Source organism: Arachis ipaensis, chromosome B7, assembly GCF_059453495.1.
Source record: "Arachis ipaensis isolate K30076 ecotype BB chromosome B7, ASM5945349v1, whole genome shotgun sequence".
Taxonomy (NCBI): Eukaryota; Viridiplantae; Streptophyta; class Magnoliopsida; order Fabales; family Fabaceae; genus Arachis; species Arachis ipaensis.
The window spans coordinates 59655557-59662714 of record NC_142442.1 but is presented as its reverse complement, the minus strand read 5'-3'; the positions used below and the strand labels follow the sequence as shown (position 1 = coordinate 59662714).

Here is a 7158-nt window from a genome sequence, read left to right as displayed (position 1 = left end):
TTTTCATTTTCAAGAGCTATGAACAACTAAACCCCTTCATTGGGTTAGGGAGCTCTGTTGTAATTTGATGGATCAATACTAATTTTCATTATTCTTCTTCTATCTTTCCTCTTGATTTTACTTGAAAGCTTTCGATCTTCATCCAATTGAGTAGTTATCTTGGAAGAGAAGCTATTCAAACTTGGATCTCTTTTGAACCTTGAAAGAGGAATGAAGAGATCAAGCTAGAAATACTTTTTTATGCTGGACCAAATTGGGTTTGGATGGGTATGTGACTATAACCCTCTCAATACTTGATTTGGGAAATGCATGTGGTATAATCAGTGACCATACTTCATCTCTTCTCATGAGCAATTGACCAAGGAATTGGCTATTGATCAAGATTTGAGAGATTGAATTGCAAGAAATTGTAATTCAATCACTTAAGATTGCCAAGGAGATCAATGAGTGCATTGATTGAGGAAGAGATGAAAATGAACTTGATCCGGAGAATTGCAACATCTCCTAAGCCTAATGAACTCCCCATCTCTGATCTTACCCATTCTCTTTAATTTCTGCCATTTACTTTTATGAGCAAATCCCCCATTCCCATTTACAATTCTACAATTTATTTTCAGTCATTTACTTCTAGTCCTTTAATTCTAGCATTTACTTTTCTGTTATTTACATTCCCGCCATTTTATTTTCTGCAACTCTCAACCCAAATTCTGGATTCGCTCAACTAGAACATTCTTCTAATTAAAGTTGCTTGATCAATCAATCCCTGTGGGATTCGACCTCACTCTATTGTGAGTTTTTACTTGACGACAAATTTGGTACACTTGCCGAAGGGAGATTTGTTGAGAGACAAGTTTTCCGCGCATCAAGTTTATGGTGCCGTTGCCGGGGATTGATTGTGCATCAACAATGATTAAATTGGAAGATCACTAGATTGAGCATTTTTATTTTGTGAATTTCATTTTTCTGTTTGAGTGATTTACTTTTTGTTTTAGTTAAACTTCTTCCCTTCCCCCTCTACTCTTTTGTTTTTCTTTGTTATTTTCAATTCTGTTTGCTAACCTACTAACTGTTTGATATATTGCATCACCCACAACTAACAGTAATTCTGACACAAATACTGTCTGCACTTATTTTCTTTGCTTGTACTTGTTGGTTGTATGACAGGGAGAAGAAGCGAGGCTTTAACTTCCTTTGATTCTAAACCTGAGAGAACCTTCCTTAGACTAAGGAGGGAGGCAAAAGAAAAACGTGTAGTTGGTGCTGAAGAAGAGGAGGAACACTTTGAGGAATACTTTGAACCAAACATGGAAGAAAACATGGAAAATCATCATGAAGAAGAGACTCACAACCATGGCAGAGGAGGTGGAGCAAATCATACTGGGGAGGATAGAAGAGTTTTGGGCTCTTACATCAATCCAAACCCAGGCAATTGTGGAAGTAGCATCCAAAAGCCAACAATCCATGCCAACAACTTTGAACTTAAACCACAGCTCATCACCCTTGTTCAGAACAACTGTTCGTTTGGAGGAGGTGTTCAAGAAGACCCCAATCAACATTTGACCACCTTCCTGAGAATATGTGACACAGTAAAATCTAATGGTGTTCATCCTGACGCCTATAGACTGCTCTTATTTCCTTTTTCACTCAGGGACAAGGCAGCCAAGTGGCTGGAATCTTTCCCAAGGGAGAGCTTGACAACTTGGGAGGATGTGGTGAACAAATTCTTAGCAAGATTTTACCCTCCTCAACGAATCAATAGGCTGAGAGCTGAGGTTCAAACTTTCAGACAACAAGATGGTGAGACTCTGTATGAAGCATGGGAGAGGTTCAAGGACTTAACAAGGAGGTGTCCACCTGACATGTTCAACGAATGGGTGCAGCTGCACATCTTCTATGAAGGGCTATCCTATGAGTCAAAGAAGGCCGTGGACCATTCATCTGGAGGATCCTTGAACAAGAAGAAGACCATTGAGGAAGCCATAGATGTTATTGAAACAGTAGCAGAAAATGACTACTTCTATGCTTCCGAAAAAGGGAACACAAGAGGAGTGATAGAGCTAAACAATGTAGATGCTCTGTTGGCCCAAAACAAGCTCATTACCTAGCAGCTGGCTGACCTCACCAAGAAGATGGAGAGGAACCAAGTAGCAGCAATCTCATCTTCATCAACAATCCAAGAAGGAGTGAATGAAGAAGCAGAGGGGAGTCAAGAGCAAGCCAACTACATTGGGAATTCACCAAGGAAAAACTATGATCTATACTCCAAGACTTACAACCCTGGATGGAGAAACCACCCAAACTTTGGGTGGGGAAGTGAGCAAGATCAAAACCAAGACCAGAGACGTTACAACTCCAACAACAATGCAGCTCACCAGCAATTCACCCAGAGGACATCTCAACACCCCCACAACAACACTTCTCCACACACTTATCAAAACCAAAAGAGCACATCTGCTCCGAATCACTCATCAATTGATGACAAGCTCTCCAAGATTGAAACCTTCATTGAAGGAATATGCAGAAACATTCAAGACAGTAAAACATTCAGAGAGGAAGTGCAGTCAAACATGCAGAATCAAAATGCTGCCATCACAAAACTGGAAACACAAATCAGCTATCTGTTTAAGCAGCTTCCTAACCACAATTTTTGCTATGATGCCCATTCAAGCAAAAGGGAGGAGTGTCAAGCTATCACACTTAGGAGTGGGAAGGAACTGAAGGAACATCCCGAAAAACCACAAGAAGAAGGCTCAAATGAAAAGGGAGAAGAGCAAGATGGAGTGCAACCCCCCACGCCAAGTCTGCAGAAAGAAAAAAAGATACCCCAACTGAACATCTCAAGAGCTCCATACCCCCAGCTATTGAAGAAAAAGGAAGATGACAACCAGTTCTTGAGGTTTTTGGAAATCTTCAAGAAGCTACAAATCAACATACCATTTGCTGAAGCCATAGAACAAATACAACTTTATGCCAAGTTTTTGAAGGAGCTAATGACTAAGAAGAGAAGCTGGAAAAACAATGAGACTCTGATACTAACTGAAGAGTGCAGTGCTATCATTCAGCATAAACTACCTTAGAAACTGAAGGATCCTGGTTGTTTTCAGATCCCTTGCATTATAGGAGAAATCACAGTAGAAAAGGCTCTTTGTGACTTAGGGGCCAGCATCAATTTGATGTCAGTAGCTATGATGAGAAAGATAAAAATTGAGGAGGCTAAACCAACAAAAATAGCTCTACAACTGGCAGACCGGTCGTTCAAATTCCCTCACGAGATAGTAGAGGATTTGCTAGTAAAAGTATGAGATTTCATATTCCCAACAGATTTTGTGGTGCTGGACATGCAGGAAGACGCCAAGACCTCCATTATCTTGGGAAGGCCATTCTTGGCCACTGCTGGAGCTGTCATTTTATGTTCAGAAGGGTGACCTCACCCTGAGATTACACAATGAAAAGATGACATTCAATGTGTTCAAGGCCATGAGTTATCCACCGGAACAATTGGGGGAATGCATGAGGTTAGATGCACTTGAGGATGAAGTGCAGGAGAATTTTGAAGAAGATGAACCTGAAGAGAACTAGAGATTGGTGGAGGAAGAATCTGAATCAAGTGAAGAGGTAGCTACAGCAGAAATACATATACCAGATGCACCAAAGGAAGGGAACGAAAAATCAGAAGCACCCAAACCCGAACTCAAAGCATTGCCACCCACTCTCAAATATGCATATCTAGGAGAAAATGAAAACTACCCAGTGATCATAAATTCATCCCTCAATCAAGATCAAGAGGACGAGCTACTCAAGGTGCTGCGGGAGCATAAGGATGCCATTGGATGGACCCTTGCTGACTTGAAGGGAATCAGTTCAGCCATATGCATGCATAAAATACTGTTGGAAGATGACGCCAAGCCATCCATTCAATCCTAAAGAAGGCTGAACCCAATCATGAAGGAAGTGGTACAGAAAGAGGTTATGAAGCTTTGGCAAGGAGGGGTCATATACCCAATTTCGGACAGCCCTTGGGTTAGCCCCATACATGTTGTACCAAAGAAGGGAGGGATCACTGTGGTTACCAATGAGAAGAACGAGCTCATACCTACAAGGACTGTCACAGGATAGCGGATGTGCATAGACTACAGGAAACTTAATGAGGCTACACGAAAGGACCATTTTCCCCTTCCATTCATGGATTAGATGTTGGAAAGACTTGCAGGGCACGCATATTATTATTTTTTCGACGGTTATTCACGATATAACCAAATAGTGGTTGATCCAAGAGACCAAGAGAAAACCTCATTTACCTGTCCGTATAGAGTGTTTGCCTATAGGCGCATGCCATTTGGGTTATGTAATGCCCCTGCAACTTTCCAACGCTGCATGCTTTCTATCTTTTCAGATATGATAGAAAAATTCATTGAAGTTTTTATGGATGATTTCTCGGTATTCAGAGATTCTTTTCCTAGTTGCCTACATCACCTCGCCTTGGTATTGAAAAGGTGCCAAGAGACCAATTTGGTCTTGAACTGGGAAAAATGCCACTTCATGGTGACAGGAGGAATAGTCCTTAGTCACAAGGTCTCTCACCAAGGCATTGAGGTTGATAGAGCTAAAGTAGAACTTACTGAAAAACTACCCCCACCCAGTGATGTCAAGGCAATTAGAAGTTTTTTAGGTCATGCTGGTTTCTACAGAAGGTTCATTAAAGATTTTTCAAAGATAGCCAAGCCCTTAAGCAATCTCCTTGTATCTGATACACCATTCATCTTTGATGAAACATGCATGCTAGCATTTGCACATTTGAAAATGAGGTTATCCTCTGCCCCTATCATTTCCCCACCTGATTGGAACCTACCATTTGAATTGATGTGCGATGCATCTGATTTTGCAGTTGGGGCAGTGTTAGGACAAAGGAAAGATAACCTAGTTTGTGTGATTTACTATGCTAGCAAAGTCCTTAATGAAACCCAAAGAAATTATACCACTACTGAAAAGGAGTTGCTATCAATAGTTTTTGCATTTGACAAATTTAGATCATACCTCATTGGTGCTAAAGTGATTGTTTTTACAGATCACACAGCACTTAAATATTTGTTTGCCAAGCAAGAATCAAAGCCAAGACTAATAAGGTGGATCTTACTGTTGCAGGAATTCGATATTGAAATCAGAGACAAGAAAGGAGTGGAGAACAAGGTGGCAGATCACCTATCCAGAATCCCTCATGATCAAGGTGGAGAAAATGGTACAAATGTGAGCGAGCTCTTCCCTGATGAGTAGTTGATGACAGTTCACAAAGCACCATGGTTCGCAGATATTGCAAATTTCAAGGCAACTGGGGCATTATCCCCAGGGATCAATAAACATCAAAAGAGGAAGCTCATGAATGATGCAAAATACTTTGTCTGGGACAAGCCATATCTCTTCAAGAAATGTTCAGATGGAATTCTTAGAAGATGTGTTTCGGAAGAGGAAGGGAGAGAAGTCCTGTGGAACTGCCACGATTCATGCTATGGCGGGCACTTTGAAGGGGACAGAACTGCAGCAAAGGTGTTACAAAGCGGATTCTTTTGGCCCACCCTTTTCAAGGATGCCAAGGAACTAGTAAAAAGCTGCAATGAATGCCAAATATCTGGAAACCTGCCCAAAAGAAACGCCATGCCACAAAATTTCATCTTGGAACTGGAACTGTTTGATGTGTGGGGAATTGATTTCATGGGACCATTCCCAACCTCATATGCAAACAAGTACATCTTGGTAGCAGTGGATTATGTTTCCAAGTGGGTAGAGGCTATTGCAACCCCAACTAATGATAACAAGGTAGTCATGAACTTCCCCAGGAAGAATATCTTTAGCCGGTTTGGAGTCCTAAGAGCCTCATCAGTGATGGAGGGAGCCACTTTTGTAACAAACCACTAGAAGCTATCCTCCTACGATATGGGGTAAAACACAAAGTAGCCACACCTTACCATGCTCAAACAAGTGGGCAAACTGAGATATCCAACAGAGAGCTGAAGAGGATCCTGGAAAAGACTGTGGGCGCATTTAGAAAGGATTGGTCGAAGAAGTTGGATGATGCTCTGTGGGCATATAGAACAGCATTCAAAACTCCACTTGGAATGTCTCCATATCAACTAGTCTATGGGAAGGCTTGTCATTTACCACTGGAGCTGGAACACAAAGCTCTTTGGGCTATCAAGATACTAAATTTTGACAGCATTGCTGCTGGTGCAAAAAGGATCTTGCAGCTGCAAGAGATGGAGGAATTCAGGTCACAAGCCTATGAAAACACTAAGATGTATAAAGAGAAGGCAAAGAGAAAACATGACATGCATCTGGCACCCAGGAGTTTCGAAAAAGGGCAGCAAGTACTCCTTTACAATTCTAAATTAAGGCTGTTCCCAGGAAAACTGAAGTCAAGGTGGTCCGGACCTTTCTTGGTTACAAAAGTATCACCATATGGCCACATCAAAATCACGGATGAAGGTTCAGAGAGGACTTTTACAGTGAATGGACAAAGACTCAAGCATTATCTGGGCAACATGGGGGAAAACCCCAGAGTAAAGTACCATCTCAAGTAATTAAGGACTCGTCGAGCTAGTGACGATAAAAGAACGCTCTGTTGGGAGGCAACCTAACCTCAGGTAGTTTCACTTTCATCTTTATTTCAATAAAAATCACAAGTTGTTTCCCCTGTATTGTAAGGAGCTAAGTTTGGTGTTCCACACCAGAACAATCCAAGAATGATAGTGTAGTTCTAAGTTTGGTGTTCCACTGAAGGACATTGGTTAGAATTACACTCCACTCCAAAAGAACATTGCTAGCTCCATCCAATCAAGAGAAACCACTTAGATGTAGTTAGACTATAGGTGATCATTGCTTTGTTGATAACAAGATATGAGGGTCTCTGCATATATGCAATATTTTGTACTGGGCAAAGAACTAAGTTTGATGTTCACACACCAAATTGAGTTCAAGAGGCACAAGCATACATGTAAGCTAACTATGTCTCAAGTGCTTTGGGAACAAGCAACTTCCAGTAACCTTGCAGGAATCTTATAAGGAAATGGTGCACCTTCACCCAAAGAAGCGAGGCAGCAAAAACTAGGATGATGACAAAGAGAGAGGGGAACCAGAGATCATCACCCGAAGGTTGTATTGTTACCT

The 7158-nt window shown here is 41.4% G+C and overlaps 1 non-coding gene across 1 annotated transcript; it reads right to left on the bottom strand.

Annotated features, from left to right (window-relative positions):
* Positions 1-1757: 1757 nt before the first annotated feature.
* On the bottom strand, positions 1758-1861 carry LOC148552749 (small nucleolar RNA R71). The gene has a single exon (XR_015892500.1). It is a non-coding gene; the product is annotated as a small nucleolar RNA R71 (small nucleolar RNA).
* Positions 1862-7158: the final 5297 nt, after the last annotated feature.